Source organism: Malus sylvestris, chromosome 15 (assembly GCF_916048215.2).
Source record: "Malus sylvestris chromosome 15, drMalSylv7.2, whole genome shotgun sequence".
Lineage (NCBI taxonomy): Eukaryota > Viridiplantae > Streptophyta > Magnoliopsida > Rosales > Rosaceae > Malus > Malus sylvestris.
Window position 1 is genome coordinate 24505952 of NC_062274.1, and position 15765 is coordinate 24521716.

At 38.0% G+C, this 15765-nt stretch overlaps 1 pseudogene; it reads left to right on the forward strand.

Moving 5' to 3' along the window:
* Nucleotides 1-5679: 5679 nt before the first annotated feature.
* LOC126602845 (protein DETOXIFICATION 48-like) lies at nucleotides 5680-14132 on the forward strand (annotated as a pseudogene).
* The last annotated feature ends 1633 nt before the right edge of the window (nucleotides 14133-15765 follow it).

The following is a 15765-nucleotide window of genomic DNA, read 5'->3' on the forward strand; positions in this document are numbered from 1 at the left end:
CGATACGACTGCAATCGTGTGCGGATCTGGATCGGTCCGGTCTAGATCCACAATTCGGTAGTAAACTGCGCCGGTGCGTAGACTATCACCAATCTGAGAGCTGGCACTGGTTCAGAGGGATTGAGGAGAGTAAGGGTTTTGTAGTGGGTGCTATCGTGCGCCGGAGGTCGTAGGATTTGAGATATCGGCAATGTATGTGAAAATTTGAACTGAACCGCCTATGGGAGAAATCGGAACAGGTGGGTCCGAGATTTCGGGGAAGGGGTTAGAACCTGCGAATTGAACTTTCGGATTTGGGATTTACAGAATCGGCCCCTTCGCCTTCGTCTCTCGCACACTTCACGACAGTGGTGTTTGGGTTAGGAATCGGACCGTTGGTGAGAGAATGGACGGTAGAGATCTGTCGAATTGCAACTGGAGGTCTTCCTTTTAGTGAAGATGTTTGACGAAGAACTTGGGCTAGAAGAATGGGCTGTGACCCATGTTTTGAAGGGACAGGCCTGAGGCAAGCTGCAAGTTGAGTGGATTGGGTTCTGAGAGTCGGGTTTGGGCCTGGAAGAAGAAGAAGCAAAGCTCCTTGCACAGCAAGCTCATCAGTTTGGAGTCAAGTGAAGATGAACCCAGATGTTGATGACGAGTGAGTGGTTGAAGATGGGCTCCTTCTGTTTAAGGAGGAACTCAAGGTTTTAAGGCTTCAAGCCGTTGAGTGCTCATTGGGCTCACAGTTTCGGCTTCATCCTCAACAATCTAGCCCACCATTATATATATATATATATATATATATAATAATACATTGATAACATATGTCTTTTTTCTTTTTTTTTTTTTTTGTAAATACATAAACATATGTATTCATCATTTTCTTTAATAAAACATTTATTTATATTTTGATGTGACTGAACTCGAAATTTTGAATATTCAAGCTGCCTACGTACCCCTCCCAAGAAGAGATCAAGTCGTAACGTAGTTCAAATACATACATATTTTTTGGTATTTTCTTTTTTGTGCCGTTTGCAGTTTTAACTCATGCAGGCAATGAGTGTTGGTGTCGTTTGCAGTTTCAGCTCGTGCAGACAAGGAGCATTTGGTGCATTGTTGCAGTTTCAGCTCGTGCAGACAAGGAGCGTTGGTGTTGCCTTTTATGCTCGTGCAGACCAGGAGCATTGTGCCATGCAGTTTAGGCTCATGCAGGCAAGGAGCCTCGTGTCCTACAGTTTAGGCTCGTGCGGACAAGGAGCTTTGTGTCTTGCAGTTTAGGCTCTTACAGACAAGGAGCTTTGGTTCGTCAAGCGATCTGAGAGAGTCGTTCCTCGCAATCTTCATAGCAAGGAGCCTTGACTGAGTAGTTGAAGAAGTCTTCTGGGAAGATGTCACGCATCGTGATGGGGATGGATGATCTTCGTGTCAAAGTTTCATTATCTCCAACACTTTCACATTGTTCTGGAGGTGAATAGGAGCTGTTTTGCCCCCTTTCCCATTGGTGAGCTTGTGGAGAAGACATATGCTTCTTGTGCAATTTCTTCGGAGTGACATAAGTCCATCCTTCAACTTCACTCGGCTTGACTGGCATGTTTTTGGAGCATGCCCCAGCGATTGAGGTGAAAATTTTGAGTTGACAGAGCCGGAAGTGACGTCTTCTTCCAGGATTTCGTCTTCTTTGTCTTCTTGGGCCTTCTCTTTAGTACGGTCCTCTTGGGTTTGTTGCCGTGAAGATTGGCCGGTGTAGATAATGGTGCGCCTCTTTACCTTCAGTGGTCCTTTTGTGTCGACTTCCAAAGTGGCTTGGCGCTTCATCCTTGAAGGAATCAAGCTTTGAACATCGTCTTTTCCTGCTAGACTGTCGAGCTTCTCTCCCTTTGGTGTTGTCTTCCTGTTTCTAGAAGGCTTCTTAGTTTCTTCAAGTCTGTCCAAAGCCGACCGTTGCGGAGGAGATCTAGCTGTGCCGCTTTGTTTCTTGGGTTTTGATAACCTTTCAAAGACTGATCTTTGAGGTGTTGGCGTCTCAAGCCTTTTGAAGACGGAAGTTTGGTCTCGACCACTGATGCGATCAAGTGCTGCAATTCTAGGTTTTGAATAATTCAGCCTTTCGAAGACTGAAGTTCGAAGGGCGGGTTTAGGCTCATCTTTTGGCCTTATGGCTTGTGGTCTTGGCTTCCTCATTTTTTTGTAGGTCACCGATGTCCACCCTTTCTTATCACCAGTAGATGCATCTTGGTTGCTTGCCCCCGGCGATGGTTGTGTAGGAGGTGCCATGTGACTTGAACATTGACGGGAATGGTCATGCATGCTTCGGAGATGCACAGGATTGAATGATTCAAACACAATAGTAGTAGTGTGTGCCGCGGCCGTGTCTTCGAGGTCAAGCTCGATTTCCCCTTGTTGTGCTAGCTTCAGGATGAGATCTTTCAATACGAAGCACTTTTCCGTTGGATGACTGATGAAGCGGTGGAATTTACAGTATCTTGGGTTGTCGGTACGATTCATCTCTTCCGGCCGTCTGCACTCAGGCAAACTGATCACCTTCTTGTCCAACAGGTCTTCTAACATGGCAACCACATCAGAGTCGGGGAATGGATAAGTTTTCTCCTCAAGCTCCTTCAAAGTGCGTCTACGCATCTCTTGATCACGAAAGCCTTCGGCTTGAATCGCCTTGCCTCGTGTAGGGATTTTGACGGGAACTGTGTTGACTGTCATTGCTTCTTTGGTGGATTTCCACGTAGCCTTCTCCACCTTTGGCCCAAGAACTTTGTCGTTCTTATAGTCGGCGATCGGTTCCTTCTTCCCATGATGGGCGATGCTTAACTCCATGTCATGGGCACGGGTGGCCAATTCCTCGAAGGTCCGTGGTTTAATGCCTTGAAGGATGTATTGCAAACCCCATTGCATGCCTTGGATGCACATCTCGATTGAAGAGGTTTCCGAGAGCCTGTCTTTACAGTCGAGGCTTAGAGTGCGCCACCTGTTGATGTAGTCAATGACTGGCTCGTCCTTCCACTGCTTTGTGCTCGTTAGCTCTAGCATGCTCACAGTGCGGCGGGTGCTGTAGAAGCGGTTGAGGAATTCCCGCTCTAATTGCTCCCAACTGTTGATGGACTCAGGCTCTAGGTCCATGTACCACTCAAAGGCATTTCCTTTCAGCGAGCGCACAAACTGCTTGGCGAGGTAGTCTCCCTCCGTCCCCGCGTTGTTGCAAGTTTCGACGAAATGTGCAACGTGCTGTTTTGGGTTTCCTTTTCCATCAAACTGCATGAACTTTGGTGGTTGATAACCCCTTGGCATCCTTAGGGCATCAATCTTCTTGGAATAGGGCTTCGAGTAGAACAAGGAGGTATGTGAGCTCCATTCGTACTGTGCCTTGATGGTATTGGTGATCATCTCCTGCAGCTGCTGGATAGAAAGAGATCCCATGAGTGCCGCTGCTTGGTCTAGTTTCGGCTTCCCATCGATTTTCTTCACCGGGGGTTCTTCGTCTCCGCCAGCTCCTCCCTTTAGTGGATCATCCTCTGGGTCGGGTTTATCGCCGTCCTGCGCCTCCAGTTGGTTGACTAGTGCTGCAATTTGCAAGTCTTTTTCTTCCACAGTTCGGGTTAGCCTTGCGATTGCTTCATTCATTTGAGCCAGCTGCTCATCGATTGAAGTTGCTCCAATGGTCATGACTTGCATGGCTGAACTGTCGCTTGAATCGGCATCGGAGAGCATGCATTCGGAGTATTTCCTTGGGCTTCCTCCCCTTGGTGCCCTTAGTGAGGCTAAGGTGATCGAAGGCTCGTGCCTTGGGTGCTTTTGTTCCCTTGGCAGAGTTGATGCAGAGGTGAAAGAGGCGGCAGAAGTAGCTCTTGCCATGCTTCGAGTCGTGATGCCCAAAGTGACACCAGTTGCGACGAAGACGCTTTTATTCTTTGCACCTGTTGCGGGAACTGTTTGAGCCTTCCTTGATGCCATTAATTTTGGAACTGCGCTTGAATTTCTTGAATGGAGAAAGAGATGAGAGGCAGAGATTATCCCACCGGGCGTGCCAATTTGTGAACACGGAAAATTCCCGAAACGAAAGAGACAAGAACAACGTGCACAAACAAATATTTGTATTTTGATGATTTTGGGTTACAATCTCTCTCTATTTGATCCTCTGATTCGATCTCCGTAAGGTGTTGATTTGTGGGTGTTTCGTTGATCCAAGGGCCGTCGAGGCTTGATCTTGGATGAACAGTTGGAAGTTTCTTCAAAGGGCCGTGGGCTTGATCTTTGAAGGTGGATTTGAGCGGATCTTCAAGGGCTTTTGGGCTTGATCTTGAAGAAACAGTGATGAACAGATCTTCAAGGGCTTTTGGGCTTAATCTTGAAGAACAGTTGGATGTGTGGATTTGTCGACGTTTATTGATCCAAAGGGCCGTTGGGGCTTGATCTCGGAAGAACGATGAATGAAGAACACTTTCTTCAAGGGGCCGTCGGGGCTTGATCTTAAAGGTGGATGATTGTTGATCCAAAGGGTCGTTGGGGCTTGATCTTGGATAAACGGATGATGAACGATGGTGCTTTCTTCAAGGGCCGTCGGGGCTTGATCTTGAAAGAGCGATGGACGAAGAACAAAGAACGAAGAGAGCTTTCTTGATTCTTCGGGAACCTGGATGCTTGAGAGCTTCGGAGTTTCAGAGCTTCAGAGCTTCAGAGCTTCAAGGTGTAATATGAATTGGTCCTTTCAATGAATGAAATTGGGCTTGTATTTATAGAATTTTCCAAGGCCTAATTTTGAATATAATATTCCAGATGAAATAAGTCGTTTCTGCCAGGTGTTGACACGTGTCCTATTTGATGACTTTTCCAATTCATTTCAATTTTCGTTGAGTCACACGCTACGTGTAAAATTTATGTAATACATGAGCGTTGACACTTTGATTTATCGGTCAACATTTATTTACCGAAATTTCGATGTCTACATTAACATTGGATGGAATGTTAATCACCTTTTCTTTTCTTTATTGGATATTATTTTGTAGCTTGATGCCTTGGATATCAGGTGCTCATTAGTATGATGGAGTTCAGAACTTCCCACATCTTCCGAAAGTTTAGGTCGAACCAAGAGAACTTTCATGATTTCCATTATTAGTATTTTCCATTGTATGACAATTACAAATTGATTCGAAAATCTAACATGGATTTCTTTTTACGTCAGGGTATTTAGGAATTCAATGTGCTTTGTATGTGTTCTTCATTTTGCTGCCATTGTTGGACTTTCATTTTATATTTTTCAAAATTATCATGATGTGAAAATATGAGTTGTAATAAAACTCTGTTTTATAAAGTTTGCTAGATATTTAGATGATAACCCGTTCATAATGTGGATGGGAAAATTTGGATGATATTGAACCTAGCTACTTTGCATTATTTTGTTCAAATGGTATGTGTGCCCAAATGCATTTAAGATTTCCTACATTTCCTTAGGCATTTATATTTAGTAAACCCCTAATACACTTTGGATGAATTTTAGATTTTGATATTGATGTAAATAGATTTTAATAAATTTCACATGTTTAATACAATTTTAAAACCCACAGCATCAGGCTGGTTCAATTGTTAGTGTAATATAGATAGTAACTCCATGGATGACTTTTACATACATGTGAATTGAGGTAACTTCAGGATGGTAGTCTTCTCGAGAAAATAGGTTAAAGAGACCCTCATATGTGTGATCTTAACATTGTTCCTGGTATTGGATTATCTGAATGGATATCTTATAATTCAGTAAGACTGGTACACATTATGTATACACAAGGTTAAGAAAACAAGGTGTATAGCCAATCTCGAACCATTAGCAAGGCTGGGTTAAGACAAGTGTGTGAGTGCTTAAATGGATATTTAAGTTCACTAAACGCTATCGGTCCAAAGTTGTTGAAATGAGTCTTAAATATCAAGCAAGTAATTCTGAATTGCAATTATGCAGAATAATCCTTAAACTTGAGCCATCATAGTTATAACATGGTTAGGCTGGTGATTTTGTTAATGTATCATACCCAATGGTTAGAAAGATGTTACATCCATGCCATTTCCTTATCCATTTCACTAAATGAAAGTTGAAAACTCTACGACATGATCAAATAATTCTCGGCCAAGGTACTACGGATGATCGAGAAAAGATTCTTCATAGCCTAGAGGTAGTATCATGTATGTATAAAAGGATCACATTTGGGGTTTGACATACACTATCCAAACCCTAAGGATGTGATTGAGAGTACTGTATAGAGAGAGATCGTATTGCATTGTAAGGTGCAATTGAATAGGTTCTCCTCATACATAAGGTATAGACTTAGTGATTGTGATGTACAACTAGGTGTCACTTATAGTCAATGAAGCCTTGAAGAGTTGAATAAGCTTTCCACAATAAGGTGGATTAACATGTTGGTTTTTCAATCCATCAAAACGATTTAAAGAGTTTGCATCGTCTCACTGTCATGTCGATTAGAACCTAATGATCATACACCCTATTCTTTGTATGAGATGACTAACTAAGTGTTGGAATGATTACTGTGATTCCCCGTTATGAAAAAAAAATGAAATGGTAAAATAACTAATTAAACCATTTAATTAATTATCATAGTGATTTCAAGTCTAGTTTGGGTTTCGATATAATCTTGGGTTAATTTTGGCCCATTGGGCACTAGCCCACTTGGACTCCATTAAGCCATTTGGGGGCATTTGTTTGTCCTCACTAAGTGGGATTGGACTGGACAGGGACTAGCTATTAGTTCAATACCGTGTTTGTTCCATGCTGGGACTAACATTAATGAGACTAAAGGGGACTTGCATGGACAAAACCCTTCACTAAGAGGTCTTAGAGAGACCCCCCTAATAACCATAGGACTAGCTAAGACTATCCTCTCTCGTCCTCGTCATGCTCAACAACTACTCCCGATAGACTACTCGTCATCTCCGGTCACCTAGATCTTAATAAAATATTAATAATTTATATATTAAATAATATAATATTAGGATTTGTTATTATCTAGCTTCTTAGTCCAACATTGCACCAAACGCTTCACTAAGTTAGTCCAGCTTAGTCTAGTCTAAGCCAGTCCAACTTAGTCCTTGAAGCTAGTCCAGTCCGAGATAGTCCAGCGCAACAAACGCTCGACTTAAGTTAAGCGAGGGCACAAAAAGTCCAAAGAAACTCTATGGCTGATTTTACCTAAGGTGAGTGGGAGTTATATTTTTGTTATTTTTATTTCAAAATTCAAATGGAAATGCATGTCCACTTGCCTATGTGGAAAAGTGATAATGGTGGCACTGAGAAGAGAAAAGTGAGAAATTTTTTAAGAAGCCAACTTTCACCTCTCAACAAGTCACTCAAAACACTCAAGGTTGACTCATCCATTGCATGTAATGCTCTCTCTCTCTCTCTCTCTCTCTCTCTCTCTCTCTCTCTCTCTCTTTCTCTTGCATGAATTTCTCTAGTTGTTGAGGAAGAAGAAAGAAAAAAGAGAGGTATCTAATGCTCTCTCTCTCTCTCTCTCTCTCTCTCTCTCTCTCTCTCTCTCTTTCTCTTGCATGAATTTCTCTAGTTGTTGAGGAAGAAGAAAGAAAAAAGAGAGGTATCTAAAGTATAAGAAAGATTACTCATCCTTTAGTACTCTTCATAGAGAGCTAAAGTAAGGTACTATAGTTACCTTAGAGAGAAACCAAACATTCATCCACCACCTCCAAAATCGTGCACCATCACCACCATTTTTGGTGTGTGCAACCCCTTCCTCATTATAGAATAAGTGTGTACTAACCTCTCACACTTATTCTAGACCAAAACTCATTGTTTCAAAGAAGATGTTGAAAGTTAGAAGACTCTAGCTTTTGAGTCTAAGAGGAGAAGCTATACAAAGTGGATCAATTTGAGAAGGCTTGGCCAAGAAGCTTCTTCGGATTCAAAGCTTGCTCTGTATGTATGAACACCAAACCTTATCTTTATTCTTGAAAGCAAATGAGTAGATCAACCACTTAGGTCAAGGATCTTAAAGGGAATTTGTATCACAACTAGTTTTGTCATTTTCGCTCTTAATTTATGCATGTACGTCTATTATCTTTCTTATTATATACGTGTATGGTTAATTAGTTTGCAAAATTTAACTCGTACAAACCCTTTTATGATCATCAAAATTCATTGTGAAGGTGTCCTTTAGGTAAGCTTATTTGACGGATCCCTTAATAGAAGGGAACTATATATTATATACCCCGGGCTGCCCATTTCCAAATTAACAAAAAGAACAATACTAACATTCCCCCGCTTGCAAATAACGTATTTGCACTCAAGTTTTTTTAAATCAAAACCCTTCAATCTTTTAATATTCATTTGAAGATCATCATTACAAAAAAAAACAAAAAACAAAAAACATTCAAATCAGAGATCATTTAGTCATTCAAATGTTTTAAATCAACGGTGTAGGTACCAATTAACATATTCATGATAAATCATTGATTTATATGATACATTTCAATGATTAAACAATCTCCTATTTGAATGTTTTTTTTTTTTTTTTGTAAGAATGATCTTCAATGAAGATTAAGAGATTGAATATTTCTTATAATGACATTCTCACAGTGAAAATAAGTTATTTGTAAGTGGAGGAATGATCTCATCTCCCAAGAAGGGAATGCAAGCGTAGTTATAGGACTTATAAAAAAATGAAAAACCAAGGGACTTCATCTTAAATTCTCATAACAAGAAATAATGAAACAAATTTGCAATATTTCTTAAACAAAACTTATAAAATAAAATATTTAGGTTCAAATTTGTAAGCGATAAAATCGTGTTAGACTACAGATTTATGAGTTTGTTATTTGTGGTGTTATACGCTTAAAATCGATATCATATACATATAATCCTTTCATGGGCAGACCAAAGCTCAAAGTTTTGTTTGTTTTTTTTTCTTTTTAAACAATAATACGCATTAATATCAATAATGGTGGAGGCTACAATAATAATTATCATCGAAAACATAGTGAAATGATGCGTTAGTTACTTTCAAGAAAATACCCTTCCAATTTAGTCGGGCTACAACATCCACCATTTGGAGTCTACTTACCTTTATAAAAAAATCACTAACTTTGGACTAAACTTCTTTCCCACTTATTCAAAAGTTACACAATATTAAACAAGCAAGGCTATAAACATCATAAACAACAGTTTAGGGTGATGAAACAACCTTTTATGAGTTCATCATTAGTAGCTTCCATTAAGCACTCACCCATTGACCTAGACGAGATATGTTTCATTGCAAGGTTTAAAGGTAAAATAATTAGTTTATTACTAAAGTCAATTGTGTACCCCATCATAGTTAACCTTTCATCCTCCAACACTTGCAATAAAGTGTTAACAATTGACTTGTATGCTTTCACCACTTCATGAAATAACACTATGCTATACGGCCTCCGTCACAACCTTAGTTAGTTGGTCACCTTTCCATGACCAATGCACCCTAGGAGAACCAATCAAAGGGCTGCTCAACATAACCATTTGCAAGCTCTGTTTTACCAACACCCACCAGACTTAAGAAGAAGAATGAAATAGCCTATTTTTCTCATTCTTAAGCCCAAATTCTTGACCTCAAAAAGGAATTTACAACAACATCAACTGATTTATCTTGCCCTACCACTGGTACAACATCAATTGTTTTACAACACTGTTAAAGACACTATTCTTCTCAATCTGGTACAACAATTTGCTTCCTTAGCTTGGACATTTGACTTCTCATCTATTTCTCATTTCGTGAGCATTAGTGCTAACTCTACTCAATCCATCTTCCAACATTTCTAGCCCCAAAATTCTAGGAACCAATAAGTATTATTTTATGCATAAGTAGAGTAAGACATACAAAATAAAATAAGGAATTTGTTTTGGTACTACTTGCTTGATTATAACTCGTCTTGAACGCATAATCATATGAGGCATCAATCACTTCTAAGGAAATACCCCCATGCTCTAGACAACCTGCAACAATCTCCATTTTCATCATATCAATCTTCTTTAGTTCTTCAATTGAAAAAGCATGAAACACAATGACATCATCTAACTTATTCCAAACTAAAGTGTTCTCTCACATCTTCAATCACTTTTTCATCATCAAAATTGCCCCCTAAACCATATAGGAAATGCTCCGCTTCCAATTTTCAAGTCAAAATAATTATCGTATTATTAAAGTCAATTGTCTAAACTAGAAAGGTATTGGAGCATTATCACATTTACAGGTGCAAAACACTTATGAGTGATATTTCCATGTGCACAACATTTACTAAGCGTAATGTTGACTACATCTCATTCTATCATACAAGATTCATTCTTTTTAGCACATTCCTACAATTATAATGAGACTTGTGTTTTAATTAACTATTTTTCGTGATTGTTGCTCTTTTAACCTGTCGTGGCTAAAAAAAAAGAAAAACTAATTGTATTAATAAAACTCTAGATGATTTTTTATCACAAAACAAATAATCACTCGTGACCACTTAAAAACAAATCTTTAAAAATGACATCTTATATATTCAAATAATACTTTTCAAAATTAAATGAAAAAAATCATACATTTTTTGTTTGAGAGAACAATGATAAAATATTAGGTAATGAGACCTACTATAGTCACCCTACAACCTTATTTTCCAAGCGACATTTTAATAAAAAAAAAAGTTAATGACACCTTAGTCCTTTTGTAAAATGACTTCTAAAGCCCAAGTAAAAATTAGTCTTAACCTATTTTTTATATCTTTCTTAGGGTTTAGTGCTGACATATTCGATGAACTTGACATTGTTGTTTCATAATCTAGCGCATAATCAAGTGCACAATTCATTATAGTATAGTGCTGACAAATTTAGTTAACTTGATATAGTTTCATAAATTTGTTAGTTGTCGAAAAGCCAACTAACATGGGAGTTAAACGCCTCTAATAATTCGAAAACCATGATGAGGTTGAGTAAAAGTTTTCCTACATTCAAATCACAGATGAACATTACTAATAATTTTTGTTCTTGAGAATTTACTCTAGTTAAAGTGGTTTTCATCTTCTTATTTAGTAAATGCGAACGTATATGTCATCCAAAGTTAGGCAACTGTTACAATTCTTGCGTTCTGATCATGTCTTCCGAGGAGTTGATATTTATTCAAGCACAAGAAGGATGATTGCATTGTATGGTAGTTACAATTAGTTTATAAGATTAATTATAGATTTTTTGTAGCTTGCCTTGTTATATGCAAATATGTGAGCTGCTCGTTCCCTCTTATAAGACCTGTCTAACTATTTCTCCTTTTTTGCAGAGTAGACCAATTTCGAGATGTCCACACGAGGCACAATGTGGCGTCAATGTTGTCAGCAATAGAATGTGTTCATGGGTGGGTTCACAACTCACAATAGAAATGAGGTTGTTGTCAAGTTGTGTTAAGATCGTGTGGAGGTTGTGTGGAGTGATTTTCTTATTTTTTGTTCTTATTTTTAATTTTTAAAGAATAGTTAAATTGATGCAAGGACATTTTAGGAATATTGGTGGATGGAAAATAGTGTTTTTATTTTTATTTTTTATGAGGCGTGAGAATACAAGATAGGGTTAAGAAATAGGGTTGTGAGATGGGTCTAACAACTCTCTAAGTTATTGATTTCATCATTTGAATTTACATACATGAATATGAAATATTATGTAACCAAATTATGTCAAACAAGAAAGGATTTTCAAATTTGATATTAGATAATGATTTGGAAAATTCTATATCTCTCATAATATCATTATATAATACTATGGATTCAAATATATGATACTTATTCGTAAACAGAAAAAATCTCCAGATATAGAAAAGTCAAAATATCAAAGTTTTTTCTTTTTTCTTATTTTATTTAGCTCGACCCTATGAGTTAACTCAACTTATAATACGTTTTTTTCTAATTAAAAGGTGTGAATTTGTCCTAGTTTTCTAATCTTCATCTTTATGTCACTCTCAAAGTTATGTGAATTCATGAATTTTTGGCATTTGAAGAGATTGCCAGTTTGCCACCAACGTTAGAGTGTCAATTCAGATGTAAAGTTGGATTGGCTTTTAGTATTGTGAGAAATTCAAAGACGGACCCCAAATAGTAAATGACAAACCACCCGCATGGCCACCTCTTTGCCTTTTTGTATCTTCCTCACACTCGTCAATTCCTCACTAGTAAACCCTAACTAACTCCTCAAGACAAAAACAAAACTTATAGAAATTCTATACTATAAAAAAAATTATTGATCAATTATAGTGAAAAACCTTGCATATATGTTTGTCCAATCTATTTGTTATTGACTTATTCATTGGATCTACACAAAATTTCAATCCTCTTTCGCTAAGAAGAGGTATAACAAAATTGGTGAAGCCACCTCACATTTATATTTTCTTTTTGTCCAAACTATTCAACCATCCTATCAAGGATGGTGAAGAGGATGAACAAGATTCTCAGCATCGGCCATCCACCATTTCTTTAATGGTAAGTTTTACAACTCCAACCCTTTTGTTCTTTTTCATACCATTTGCAGGTATGTTTTGTTTTGTGCATTTGAATTCAATTCATTATATTTTTTTGAATTGATTTGAACAGTGTTGATGCACAAAATCAGTGAAGACTTTAGAACAACATATAGTATCAAGTTTGTGATTTTCGCTCAGTTGCTCCGGTCACCTAGTGATGATGATGTGTAAAGAGATATAGATAGGGAAGCAAACACAAGATGTATGTGGTTCGCTCTAAGTCTGGCTACGTCAATGGAGTATAGGAGTTCTCATTAATAGTGAAGGGTTTACACAAATACATATATTTAAGCATAATTATCATTAGTGGGTTCTAATGACTAGTTTAAGTACAATAATGACATTAGGGATTAATTGTAGGAGAATTGTCTCTTTTTATAATTGAGGTGAGTTTTTAGCTTTTGTCCGCAGTTGATGTGGGACTCTATGAGCTTTATTCTAACGTTGACGTGTCGTGTTGTAATTAGCCTCCTGGTTGGAGGGAAATTCTTTGTGCTTCGACATAGGTGCCTCAACATGAACCCCTCGATGGGTCCTTGAAGGTATGACGTTGATTGGTGCTCGGTAGTTTCAGGATTAATTGAGTATGGTACAAACAAACAGGCTCTTTAAGAGATCAAGTAGCTATACAACATAATTTTGCCAATGATCTTGACATGCCTTGTGGTATATGCAAAAGTGGCTATTTCAATGTTATTTTTGGAAATATAAGGAAAATTGGAATTAGTAGGTGAGAGCCAAGTCAATTGTGTGGCCAACATTATTGGCTACTGGGTTTTCGTTGGCCTTACTTTAAGCATAGAAGGGATCTCATCACAAGCCTTTGAAGCCTAACAATAGCCCCTCATGTGTCATATCATCCAACGCAATATCACCTTACCCATCCTCACCTCTATCCTCATCTCCATTATGTGGTTTAATTGTAAGCCCTTACTTATGTTTTCAGGCCACAATCCAATAATTTCATCCATAGCCATAACTTACCTTACATTCTCTGTCTCTATTCTATATTTCCAATCTATCATAAATCCTCTCAAAATCCAACTTAGAACCCAACACATCACCTTCATTTTTATGCTTAGTATTGCAGTGGCCCTTGTGATCCACGCATTTACCTACTATATCCTAGCATGGCATTTTGGCTTAGGCATTTAGGTGTTTCCCTTGCTGGAACCTTAACCGTCACGAACATTCTCATACTTGTTATTCTCTACTTGTGTGTTTCAAACATCAACACAAACACATGGCAATGGTGGTCCATCTGATATTATTTTAAATATTGGAACCAAATTATATGCCAAGTGGTCCCCAGTTGTGTTTTGGTGTGCTTGGAGTGGTTGTGGTAAGATAGTATGATTATCATATCAGGACTTCTCAGTAATGTAGTTGAAGCTATGTCTACCACAAGAAATGTAATTCAAACCACCGCATTGGTTTACCAATTCCCCCTACGCATTAAGTCAAGCGGTGTCGACACATGTGGGGAATGAGATAGGCACCAACTATCCAAAACAAGCTAAGCAATCATCATTTATTGCATTGTATTGTTCCATTCTCATAGGACTTATAACAACCACTTTCTTGGTCAAAATGTAGAATGTTTCGAACTTTTGAAACTCTTTTGAGAAATTTTTTTGTAGTGAATCAGTAAATATCTTCGATATTCATTGATTTCCTATATCTCACTTATATAGGATGAAGTTCACATTTCACCTTATTTCCATATCGATCTTTTTTTTCTTCAGATATTTCACCAAAAAATATCGACAATTTCATAGATATTTTGAACACTGGTTGATAGGAAGTGCAAGGCCAATTTTGGATGATACTATCAATTTTGGTTATGTTGCATGTGGCACTTTTGATGGCGTTAATGATGCATTTCAGCTTGTTGGGCCCATAGCTGGGACTTCTTGCAGCCTATATGGTACAACAATTTGCTTCCTTGTTGGGCTATGCATTTAAGCTTATTGGGCCTATTGTTTTACCAACACCCATTCAGAGACATTATTCTTCTCAACCTAGTATAACAATTCGCTTCCTTCGTGCTCGACATATATAAGAGAATATGACTTCTAACTATCTCTTGTTTCACAAGATTAGTGCTAACTTGGTGACCATGTTTTTCTCAATTCATATTCCAACCCCAAAATTCTGGAAAATAGTAAGTATTATTTTATGCATGAGTAAAGTAAGAACCACACAATAAAACAAAGATTTTGTTGTGGTACTACTCACTTGATTCTCTGCTTCAGCACATAATTATATGCAGCATCAACCACCTCTAAGGAAATACAAACTCCACACTGAAAGTGTTCTTTCACATCTTCCATCATTTTCATCAACATTGCCCTTTAAACCAGAAAGGAGATGTTTCGCTCCAAAGTTTGAAGTCAAAATAATCACTGTATTCTTAAGGTCTATTATGTAACCCTCGTTGTCGATTAACCTTCCGTTCTCCAACACTTGCAACAAATTGTCAAAACCCACCTGTGTGCTTTTTGCACTTCATCAAAATAATAATATGCTATATGGCCTCCTTATCTTACAACCTTTTTTTTCTTCATTTTAATCATTTATGCGATAGCTCATGAGTTCAATTATGGCAACACCCCTTTATTTTGCATATGTTCAATATCCTCGTAGGTAGGGTTTTGAGTTTCTACCCAAATGTTTCAGGTTTGAAACTCGCCCTCCTTTAAATTATTATAATAGTTTCAAATTCTTCATCCTCTCCATAATAGTAATTATTTTAAAATATATATGTGTGTGTTTGTGTATACACAAGAAACCAAGTGTTGCTTCATTAAAAAAACAAATAAAGGGTAGATGAGCCATTATCGATATAAATTGTTATTGTATACATAAATCCTACTTGGGCTAGCCCAAGCCCAAAGTAATTAAGTCTGGCCATCCGCCACATTTTGAGCAAATATATCATTTAAAAGCTCATCTTTTGTGAATTTTCTACAAGTATAAATTTAGATTGGGATAGGTGAATGAGCATGATCTCCATATCCTTTTTGTGAGGATTTCAGGGATCCTTCAATCGTGTTCGTTTATCGTATATCATGTGGTTGGTTTTCGTTACGTACTGTTTATATTCAATTTTAAATATAAAAAAATTACAATGATTTCTGACCGCACGATGTACGATGAACAGATACCATTGGAGGACTCCCGGGATCCTCACAAAGAGGATCCGGAGAGGATCCCCATTTGGGATAGGTCTTTAGCCATTATAGAT